Genomic DNA, 12,391 nt, shown 5'->3' on the forward strand with positions numbered 1-12,391 from the left:
GCCTGGCCTGTAGGGGATTTTTAGAGGAGCAGTACTTGAATATGAGGGAGAATAAAATCAACTTGTAAATGATTCTCCTATTTGTATAGTGCTGAGTATCCCCACCTGTTAAAACAGTTAAAATAAAAGACACTAACTTGTAAAGGGTTCTCTTTGGAATTTGAATGGGCCCGAGAGGCAAACATTATCTTGTGGAGCAAAATATAAGCTCTTAAAGAAAGGAAAGAGAGTTGATGCTTTTATACCATCTTGAAGTTACAGAAAAAATAAGGGCTTGGATCTCAGCAAAAGAGGTTATGGAAAGGAAGAGGAGGAAACCTCACAGGTAGCAGTCCTCAGAATAGATGGAAAATGTTTCTTTCGGGCTCTAAAGGCGTCCGACTTAGTTAACCTTTCCTAGATCCGGACCAAGGAAGGCCTCAGAGAAAGCTGGACTGCATCAATGCAGGTTTCCCTACAGATGCAAATCTCCCCAACAAAAGACAGTTTTCTGGCTGGGCGCAGTGGCTCACACCTGTAATCCCAGCACTTTGGGAGGCCGAGGCAGGCTAGATCACAAGGTCAGGAGTTCAAGGCCACCCCGGCCAACATGGTGAAACCCCGTCTCTACTAAAAATACAAAAATTAGCTGGGTGTGGTGGCGGTCGCCTGTAATCCCAGCTACTTGGGAGGCTGAGGCAGGAGAATCGCTTGAACCCGGGAGGCTGAGGTTGCGGTGAGCCGAGATCATGCCATTGCACTCCAGCTCTGGGCAACAGAGCAACACTCTGTCTGAAAAAAAGAGTTTTCTGGCTATTCTTACAGCTCCATCCCTTCCAAACAGCAATCTTGAAATGTGTCAAAGATGTATATTTTGGGGTGAAATATCTTGGTTTCTTTCACCCTCCAGTCTGTGGTCTGCTCAGCAGCCCACAGCAATATGTATTGCAGACTTGATTGGCACTACTGGGGGCACTTCATGAATTTCTTCCCTGCTGAGGCCCCAGCTCCTTCACCGGCCATCATCTGGCTACTGCCTCCCTCTCCAGCCTCTTCCCGGCCCTTCCCTCTTGCACCCTTCCTTGCTGAGCAGCACCGTCTCACCTGCTTTTCAAACACTGTGTCCTTCGCAAAGGCTCTTCCCTCTGCCTGGAATGCCCCCTCTGGCAAATTCCTATTCATCCTTCAGTACCCGGCTGAGACACAACTCCCCCTCCCACAACTGTTATACCCAAATAATCCGGTTGCAAAACTCAATAATTCAAATTTAAGATAATTTGAATTTACGGCTGTTGGAACTTAAATTTTCCTAAGCCTTGAAGAAATGTGACTGCAGCCTGAGTCATGCTCATGCAGCTGCAACTTTTCCCCTTTTTTTCTGTAAATAATTATGACCAAATGGCGCCAGAGATAAGACCCCCCTCAGATCACTACCCCTCCTTACAGAGTAATAAAGTAATCTTGCTGGGAATGTAGCAACTTGTAACCAACTAAATCACTGTGGCATATGCACCTGGTCTGGCATGGAAAATGCTGTAACCCTACTGGAACTTCTCTGTCTCTGCCTCTGTAAGTGAAATCTTAACTCCTCCACTTTGGGAACATTGACTCCATTCATCTAGAGTCGGTGCCTTCCTGGGTGGCCATACCCATGCTTTGTGCTCAAATAAACTCTGTACTTGATCATATTTTCTGAATCTCATTATTTAAGGTTGACACAATTCATCAGCGAATATTTACTGAACTGAGCGCTAATAACGCAGATAAATAAGCCACCATCCCTGACCTCAAGGACTGATCACAGACTGGTGGAGGAGACATCCAAGGAGCAGACACCAGCGCAACAGGGCAGCCAGTGCTGGTGTAGACAGAGCTGGTGTGGAAAGACCCTCGTCAGGAGGGAAGCCAGGTGTCTGGGAGGAGTCCAGCACCAAGTTCCAATGGAGCTTCATCCAAAGGAGTGAGCAGGGGTCAGCCAGCCAAGGCCCCAGCCAGGAAGGGATGGGAAGGGGCCTTCCAGGCAGAGGAAATGGCACAGGCAAAGGCCTCAGGACAGGAAGTTTCGCGGCCCATCCAGGAGCCATGCCAGAGTGGCCGGAGGGTGACTCAGTCCCTCCTCAGGGCTCCACAATGCCCTGATTGTGCCTGATTAGGACACTTTCTGTATCAGCTCAGAATTCCCTGTACACACCACCATGCCTGCAGCCCCAGGGCACTCAACGTTGCTGTGTGACCTATAGGCTTCTAATGCAGACATCTGCGTCTCCAGCTGTTGGATCTTGCTCAACCTGCATGTAGGGCAGTCCTGGAGTACCAGGGAGGTAGCACGTTCCAGAGTAGGCCTCAACTAATGAACTCCTGGGCTCAAGGGTTGCTCTCAACTCAGCCTCCTGAGCACACACCATCATGCTGGCTAATGTTTTTATTTATTTTTTATTTTTATTTTTATTTTTTGAGATGGAGCCTTGCTCTCTCGCCCAGGCTGGAGTGCAGTGGCGTGATCTCGGCTCACTGCAACCTCCGTCTCCTGGGTTCAAGCAATTTTCCTGCCTCAGCCTCTAGAGTAGCTGGGATTACAGGCCCCTGCCACCACGCCCAGCTAAATTTTGTATTTTTAGTAGAAACAGAGTTTCACCATATTGGCCAGGCTAGTCACGAACTCCTGACCTCTGGTGATCCACCTACCTCAACCTCCCAAAGTGCTGGGATTAGAGGTATAAGCCACCTTGCCCGGCCTATTTTTATTCTTGTAGAGACAAGGTTTTGCTATGTTGCTCAGGCTGGTCTGGAACCCCTGGCCTGAAGCAATCTTCCCACCTCAGCCTCCCAAAATGTTGGGATTACAGGCGTGAGCCACTGTGCCCAGCCAACACTCTTTCTTATATTCTTGTCGATAACCCACCTTGTTCTTCCACCCGCCTCCAGTCTTATCTCTGGTTCAATAGCACAACTCAAGTGCAATTTTAAATAGAGGTGATATTGATGGGTTTCAGTAGGAATCCTTCTACAAGTCCCTGCCTAAAGTCTAATGCTGGCTTTGCTTTGCTTTTTTTTTTTTTTTGCAGAGTCTCACTCTGTCACCCAGGTGAGAGTACACTGGCATGATCTTGGCTCACTGCAACTTCCGGCTCCCAGGTAAAAGCGATTTTCGTGCCTCAGCCTCTTGAGTAGCTGGGATAACAGGCCTGCACCACCATGCCCGGCTTTTTTTTTTTTTTTTTGTATTTTTAGTAGAGACAGGGTTTCACTATGTTGGCCAGGCTGATCTCAAACTCCTGGCCTCAAGTGATCCACCCGCCTCAGCCTCCCAAAGTGCTGGTATTACAAGTGTGGGCCACTGTGCCCAAACTGATGCTGGCTTTTAAGTGCTATATTGTACCAGGCTAGGGGAACATTCATGTGCATCCAGTTCTATTTTATTGAATTTTTTTTTTTTTTTTTTTTTTTTTTTTTACAAAGTCTCACTCTGTTGCCCAGGCTGGAGTGCAGTGGCACGATCTTGGCTTACTGCAACCTCCGCCTCCTGGGTTCAAGTAATTTTCCTGCCTCAGCCTCCCGAGTAGCTGGGATTACAGGTGCACACCACCACACTTGGCTAATTTTTGTATATTTTAGTAGAGACAGAGTTTCGCCATGCTGGCCAGGCTGGTCTCAAACTCCTGACCTCAAATGATCCACCTGCCTCAGCCTCCCCAAGTTCTGGGAGTATAGGCATGAGCCACCATGCCCAGCCTTATTGAATTTTTTTAAACATCAATAATGAATATTGAACTTTTGGATATGATTGCATGATTTTTCTCCTTGAAAGACCTGTTACTATGATCTAATATATTAATAAATTTTCTTTTCTTTGTTTATGTTTTCAAATCAGGCTCTTACTGTGTGTCATCCAGGCTGTACTGCAGTGGTGCAATCATCATAGCACATTGTAACCTCAAACTTCTGGGTTCAAGAGGTCCTCCCAACTCAGTCTCCCAAGTAACTAGGACTACAGGTGCATGCCACCACACTCAGCTATTTTTTAAAAAGTATTTTTGTAGAGTCAGGGTCTCGCTATGTTGCCCAGGCTGGTCTTGAACTCTTGGCCACAAGTGATTCTGCCTCTGCCTCCCAAAGCACTGGCATTACAGGTGTGAGCCACTGTGCCCAGCCTGAATTTACTAATATTGAGCCATCTTTGCATTTCTGGCTTTGCATTCCTGGTATAAACTCTACCTGGTCAGACTTTATTGTTTTTTTTTTTTTTTTTAATCATTATAGGCTGGGCGTGGTGGCTCATGCCTGTAATCCCAGGACTTTGGAAGGCCGAGACGAATGGATCACCTGAGGTCAGGAGTTCGAGACCAGCCTGACCAACATGGAGAAATCCTGTCTCTACTAAAAATACAAAATTAGCCAGGTGTGGTGGCACATGCCTGTAATCCCAGCTACTTGGGAGGCTGAGGCAGGAGTATCATTTGAACCTGGGAGGCAGAGGTTGCAGTGAGCTGAGATCGCACCACTGCACTCCAGCCTGGGAAACAAAAGTGAAACTCCGTCTCAAAAAAATATTATTATTATAGAATATAATAATCAAATATCTTATTAGATTTTTTTTGATGTCCTGTTGAATTCTCTTTGTTGATGTTTTATTTAATAGCTTTACTTTAACAACTATAGGCAAGATTGGTGTATAGTAAAATGTTTGTCACAGAAGTCTCTAGAGGAAATGCCTACATTATCTACATATTTTTGGGAAATCATCAAACTGCAAAAAAATATGGGAAGTGGAATTATATAAATAAACTCAACATACACATATTGCTGAAATTAGAAAAACAGAGACATTGTCTTTCATTGTTCTAGATAGCATTTAAGCAGGATATGTTTTTTGCCAGTACTTAAAGGAGTCCCATTGAAATCAATGGGAGTTTCACATAAAATATAATTAGAGGAAAACAATATGTACAGAGAATTAGAATCTGAAGAGAACCAGAAGTGGAAATGTTGCCTTAAGGAAATTGTTTTGCAGAAGGCAAAAAAAAAAAAAAAATCATTCTGTTGAGATAAGGCATCTAAAAGCTAGGTAAGCCTTACCATTTTCTTTTTTAATTTCTCTTTTTTTTTTTTTGAAACAGAGTCTCGCTCTGTCGCCCAGGCTGGAGTGCAGTGGCACAATCTCAGCTCACTGCAACCTCCATTTCCCAGGTTCAAGTGATTCTCCTGCCTCAGCCTCCCAAGTAGCTGGGATTACAGGCGCCCACCACCACACCTGGCTAATTTTTGTATTTTTAGTACAGACATGGTTTTACCATGTTGGCCAGGTTGGTCGTGAACTCCCGACCTCAGGTGATCCACCCGCCTCGGCCTCTCAAAGTGCTAGGATTACAGGCGTGAGCCGCCACACCCGGCCACCTTACCATTTTCAATCATAGCCTACCCATATTTCATTTCTCAGAAGTATTCACCCTCCTCTTCTTTCTCCTCCTCCTCCTCCTCATCTTTATGTATCAGCAACTACCATTAATTCAGTGCTTGCTCTGTGCCAGAAACCAGGCTAGGTATTTTACAGCATTGTACAGTTCAATTCTCAGAATAGCTTTGTAAGACAGGTATTATTATCTCTGCTTTACAGGTGAGGAGACTGAGGCTCAGCAAAGCTAAGTAAACAGCCTGAGATCATGCAGCTAGTACGTGGCAGGTCTGGGATTCAAAGCAAAGAGTCTTGATGCCAACAGCCATGTTTTTAAGTTCTATAGTCACCGTGTTTGAGAATGGGCCACATGTCAGGCCCAGTACTGGGAGTTTTTGTGACTCATCATGTAACAGAACCAGCACACGCATTCCATTTTACATATGAGCAAACGGAGGCTCAGAGACACAAGGCAACATCTGCAGTTGTAGAGCTGGTGAGTGGCGGCATGGGATTCAAGCCCAGGACCACAGAGCTCTAAGCCCACGCATTCTCCAGTTCCTGGGGCCCTCATCCTCTCCATCTTCCTCACACGGGGCCACATTCTGCAGCCCTGGATGATGCTCATTGTGCAGCCATTTTTTTCAGTAAAGAGCTCTAAAGGAAGCTAGTTGCTAGCACAGGTGCTGTATGAATCATTTTCTTTCTTTCTCTTTTTTTTTTTTTTGAGATAGAGTCTCACTCTGTCACTCAGGCTGGAGTGTGTAGTGGGGCGGTCTCGGCTCATCGCAACCTCCACCTCCTAGGTTCAAGCAATTTTCCGCCTCAGCCTCCTGGGTAGCTGGAATTACAGGGGCATGCCCAACTAATTTTTGTATCCCCAATACATGAGAATGATGGGAGCTACAAGAGGAGATTTGAGTGGGGACACAGAGCCAAACCATATCACCCCCCTTTTATGTACCAGAACCCTCCCAGTATGGCTCAAGAAAGTCAGGCCTGTGACAGCCTAGAGGAAGCGGTTACCACGCAGCTGGGAGAGTGCAACACTGATCTTTAAACATCCTTGTTCTCAAAATGCCCCAGGCAATTCCCACCAGGGGACTCTCCTGCAAGCCCTTTCCTCTTCCTCCCTGCTGCCCGCCCCTCCCCTTGTCCTCTGCTCCCTGCGTTGCTCCCCATCCCTGGCAGCCAGCATGTCCCTCCAGAGCAGCTCCATTGTCTATCTGCTCCTCTGCCCCAGCTCATCCTCCTGTAACTGGAGAGGCTTCCCCATTAAAGCCGTCCTTCAAGGCAGCTTCCCAGACCTAGACAGGTGCTTTCCTCAAGGAAAGGACTTTTGAGATTTGTTCTTGAAGGATGACTACCATCCCTCTTCCTTTGCTCTGGGCTGTCCTGAGGAGGATAGGTTGGAGGGGCCAGGTCTGGAGACGGGGAGACTGAGGGATGCTTCTGTCATACCTCTGTGGAGAGAAGCAAAGGCCTAGAGAAGTGCCAAGGGCTGGGGAGGAGGACGCGGATCCAGAGGACAGATTCACCCGGCCTCACAGTGATGTGGAACGGGGACAGGGAGCGGGCCGAGGGCTGGGGAGGAGGACATGGATCCAGAGTACAGATTCACCTGGCCTCACAGTGATGTGGAACGGGGACAGGGAGCGGGCCGAGGGCTGGGGAGGAGGACATGGATCCAGAGTACAGATTCACCTGGCCTCACAGTGATGTGGAATGGGGACAGGGAGGGGGAGGGGTGCAGCCTCCCTCTGCACCCCTGAATATTGTTTCCAATCAAATAACAAATATTCACTGGGCCCTGCTTTCTGGTGTGAGCAAGGAGATGGATGGTGGGGCTGTTCAGAGAGCAGGAACCCGGGAAGAGTAGCCTGGCGTGGGCGGAAGGAGATGTGTTCTGTCTGCTGGGTGTTGTGTTTGATGTGCCTACCTGCGTCCACCCAGGTGGAGGTGCCCGAGAGAGACTGAGCCACAGGCTGGAGACCCAGTAGACAGGGGTGGGTGGGCACAGCTGTCTGGAAGGGATGGCCAGTGTCATCAGCTGTGTGAGATTGCTCAGGGAGACAGAGCTCAGCAAGGAGAGCTGAGGGCCTGGAGCAGCTTAGAGGAATGCAGGGCCTTTCTGAGCTTGGTGGAGGATGGCAGAGGCCCGAGGAGGAAGCTTAAGAGGGCATATGGCACAACAGAGGGCAAGGGAGTCGCAGGTGTGAAAAGAAGGGACCCAGATAGTGATGGTGAGGTGAGATCAAGCCAGCTAGGACCAAAGTGTGTCCTTTGGATTTCGTCCTAAAGAGTTTCAGTGACCTCAGCAAGGAGAGTTTTGTCAAGTGGAGTGGCAGAACCCAGGCACAAGAGATGGAGGATCTGGGGCTACAGAAGAGCCCACCAGGGCATACACGCCTGCACTGGGGTGAGTGGAGAGGCTGGGGCATCTGATGGGGGCAGAGGGGAGGCGGAGGTCCTGTTCATGTGGGTGATGCATGGCTGATGTAGAATCTTGTAATGAGAGAGACCTGAGCACACAAGTACCAAGGGGAAAGAGGAAGAGGAAGGATGGAGAGAGGGAAGGCAGGAGGAAGAAGAGGAAGCAAAACCAGCATGTGCTGAAAGCCTGAGGGCATAGTCCTGCCAGGCACTATTGTGAAGACTTAGACCTCTAGACAGCCGCATAAGATTGATTGATTAATTCAACACAGAACTACTGAGTGCCTGCCAGGTGCCAGGCACTCCTCCAGAATCTTCAGATATGACAGTGAATAAGACAGATAAAACCCTGTAGCTTCTATCCAGGGTGTGGGGAGCAGACAGATGATCCCTGTGCAGGATACAAGCTATGGAAAAACATGCAGGATAAGGGAGAGAGTGACGAGAGGTGCTGTTTAACACACGGTGGCCAGTGAAAGTGACAACCAAGTCAAACCTGGGGAGGGGAAGTCCCTCCTTCCACGATAACAGGGAAGGGAGTTGGAAAGGATGGCTGGGAGGCTGGTGAGTTTGCAGCTTAAAAATGCTCAGCATACAATCATTTTAACCCCCAACTGTTTCCAATCAAATGAGAGCTATTCATGGAGTGTGTACTATGGAGCCAGGCACCTTGTGGGTGCCAGCCAGGAAGATAAGGATGAGTCTCTGCCCTGGATGAGTTCCCTGTTGCATGGGAGTGACAGATATAGAAACAGACTGTGATCGTATGGGGTGTTAAGTATGATAAGATAGGGCAGCTGTGAGATGGTGGAGAGGCAGAGATGCCCTCCTGAGGAGCTGGGACAGCTTTGGGGAAGAGGTGACATTTGAACTGGGTCTTGAAGAATGGGTAGGAGTTTGCTTGCCAGAAAAAAGCAAAGGCTTGGCTGGGTGTGGTGGCTTATGCCTGTAATCCCAGCACTTTGGGAGGCCGAGGCAGGGAGATCACTTGAGGTCAGAAGTTCAAGACTAGCCTGGCCAACATGGTGAAACCCCTGCCTCTACTAAAAATACAAAAGTTAGCCGGGCATGGTGGCAGGTGTCTGTAGTCCCAGCTACTTGGGAGGCTGGGGCAAGGGAAACGGGAATCACTTGAATCTGGGAGGTGGAGCTTGCAGTGAGCCCTGATCGCCACTGCACCCCAACCTGGGCGACACAGCAAGATTCCATCTCAAAAAAAACCCCAAAAAACCAAAACCAAAAGCTTACATCTATGAGGTGACTACTACGTGATAGGCAATTTACCTATACAATGTCATTTAATTCTAAGAAAACTCCAGCATGGCAGGTATTGTAAATATTTTACTGATATAGGTGCTGAGGCTCAGAGAAGCAAAGAGACGCTCAACGTTATAGAGGTGTTAGAGCTGGGTTTCAAAATATGATTGTTTTTACTCTCAAACTTATGCCAAGACACCACACCACCATAATAACCTGATAGACCAGAGTTTGCCATGAAGTAGTGCAAAAATCGTGAGCTGCTTGGGGCCAGCCAGAAAGTGGCTCTTTTCATATTATGTCATGTGCACAAAGGGGACTGAAGACAGTGTGTGTGAGTGATAGTAGAGATTGTAGATTTTGCAGGAAATGGATTGACAAGGGTTTTTTTCTTTCTGTTTCAACATGACAAGACTGTTGTTATTCCGTTACCTTTGGCTTCCATTATTTCTTTTCTTTCCTTTTTTTTTTTTCAGATGGAGTCTTGCTCTGTCACCCAGGCTGGAATGCAATGGCACGATCTTGGCTCACTGCAACCTCTGCCTCCCGGGTTCAAGCGATTCTTGTGCCTCAGCCTCCCGAATAGCTGGGATTACAGGCGTGCACCACCACAACCGGCTAATTTTTGTATTTTTAGCAGAGACGGGGTTTTGCCATGTCGGCCAGGCTGGTCTTGAACTCCTGACCTCTGGTGATCTGCCTGCCCTGGCCTCCCAAAGTGTTAGGATTAGAGGTGTGAGCCACTGTGCCCGGCCGGCTTCCATTATTTCTACTGAGAAATCCCTTGTATTTCCTTCCTTGTATTGCCTAGAAAGATGTGAGGTTTGTTTTCTATGGCTGCTTTTAAGATTTTTTTTTTTTTTTTAACATGGAGTCTCACTCTGTCGCCCAGACTGGGAGTGCAGTGGCGTGATCTCGGCTCACTGCAACCTCTGTTTCCCAGGTTCAAGCGATTCTCCTGCCTCAGCCTCCTGAGTAGCTGGGATTACAGGCACGTGCCACGACACCAGGGTAATTTTTGTATTTTTAGTAGAGACGGGGTTTCATCATGTTGGTCAGGCTGGTCTCGATCTCCTGACCTCGTGATCCACCTGCCTCAGCCTCCTAAAGTGCTGGAATTACAGGCATGAGCCACCTAGCCTGGCTGATTTTTTTTATTTTTTATTTTTATTTTCATTTTTACTTTTTGACACAGGGTCTGGCTCTGTAGCCCAGGCTGGAACACAGTCATGCAGTGTCAGGTCACTGCAACCTCTGCCTCCTGGGGCTCAAGCCATCCTCCCATCTCAGCCTCTCACATAGCTGGGACCACAGGCACTTGCCATAGTGCCTGGATGATTTTTGTAATTTTTTGTAGAGATGGGATTTCACCATGTTGCCAAGGGTGGTCTTGAACTCCTGAGCTCAAACAATCTACTCGCCTTGGCCTCCCAAAGTGCTGGGATTACAGGCGTGAGCTGTCATGTCAAGCCAAGATTTTTTTTTTACACACTGGTTTTCAGCAGCTGTGGCAGGCAGTCCCTGCGATGATCCCTACTCCCCGGTATTTTTGCCCTTGCGTGGTCTTCTTCCCTTGAGTGTGGGCTGGACCTACTGACTTACTTCTGAGGAACAGAAGACAGCAAAAGTGATGGAATGTCACCTTCAGTACTGGGTTATAAGAAGACAATGGCTTCCATCTCAGGGGCTTTCTCTTGCTGCCCCACCTGCTTGTGCTGAGGGGAGGTTGGCTGCCTAACCCTATATAGGGTTCATGCAGTAAGGAACTGATAGAGTTTGGATGTGTGTTCCCACTCTAATATCATATTGAAATACAATCCCTAGTGTTGGAGGTGGAGTTCTGGTGAAGGTGATTGGCTTATGGGGGGAGCGTATTTCTCGTGAATGGTTTAGCACTAACTCCCTGGGTACTGTCGTGTTAAGGAGTGAGTTCTCATTAAATCCGGTCATTTAAAAGGGTGCAGTGCCTCTCCCCTCATCCTCCTGCTCTTGCTTTCACCCTGTGATGTGCCTGCTCCCCCTTTACCTACCGCCATGATTGGAAGCCGCCTAAGCTCTCCCCAAAAGCAGATGCTGCTTTGCTTCCTGTACAGACTGCAGAGCTAGGAGCCAATTAAACCTCTTCTCTTGGAAGTGACCCCGCCTCAGTTATTTCTTCCTAGCAATGTGAGAATGGACTAATCCAGCAATGGAAGAAGGCCAGCAGCTGGTGAGAAAATATGGCCTGTGTACAGCCATGCGAGTGAGCTTGGAAACATTCCTCTGAGTCCAGACTTTTCATGGGACCGTGTCCCCAGCTCATGGATTGATTGCAGCCTTGGGAGAAACCTTAAGCCACAGGCACCCAGTTAAGCTTCTGACCCACAGAAACTATGAGATAATAAATGTGAATTGTTTTAAGTCTTTAGGTGGGGTGGGGCAATAAAAGTTCGCAAGGCTGCTGCATGCATTATCAATAACTAATGCAATTATTGATAACTGTGGTTATCGATTAGTTATTGATAATGCATGCAGCAGCCTTGCGAGCTCTGATTGCACTTGGCGAACTGACAGCACATCCTAAACTGGGCCCAGAATCTCCTCCAGGTGCCCAGGTGCCAGAGGCGAGCTTTGCTCCCTCAAAGGGGACTGCATCAAAGGTGTCATGGAAATGAAGCTTTCTTTGGCATATAAATAGTTCGTGATTTTTTTTTTTCCTCAAAAGATGTGTTAATGGAACAGCCTGGGAAGAAGTCTCCAGTCAGTCACTCATTCCAGCAACTAGTCCTTCATAGTATCAAACTAGGTCAGGAGTTTCCACGAACTGGGTTGGTCCAACTCTTGGATCAATAAACGCTGATTTGTTTTTCCAGAGAACAAAAACTCTCTTTACATCAGAAGGGCTATGGTGGAAAAGAAGGGTTTGACTTATTTTCTGAGGTCCCAAGAGATCAGAAAATTTCAGTTTCAGCTGGGCATGGTAGCTCACACCTGTAATCCCAACACTTTGGGAGGCTGAGGCAGGAGGATTGCTTGAGCTCAGGAGTTCGAGGCCAGCCTGGGCAACATGGCAAGACCTTATCTCTACAAAAAAATAAAAACAAAAAACATTAGCCAGGCTTGATGGCATGCGCCTGTAGTCCCAGCTACTCAGGAGGCTAAGGTAGGAATATTGTTTGAGGCTGGGAGATCAAGGCTGCAGTGAGCCATATTCATACCACTGCACTCCAGCCTGAGCAACAGAGTGAGACCTTGTCTCAAAAAAAAAAAAAAAAAAAAAGACAGAAAAAGAAAATGGCAGTTTCATAAGAGGAAAAACTTCCTGCTAATCAGAGCTGTCATACTATGCCT

This window comes from Pongo abelii, chromosome 3 (assembly GCF_028885655.2).
Source record: "Pongo abelii isolate AG06213 chromosome 3, NHGRI_mPonAbe1-v2.0_pri, whole genome shotgun sequence".
NCBI classification, from domain to species: Eukaryota; Metazoa; Chordata; class Mammalia; order Primates; family Hominidae; genus Pongo; species Pongo abelii.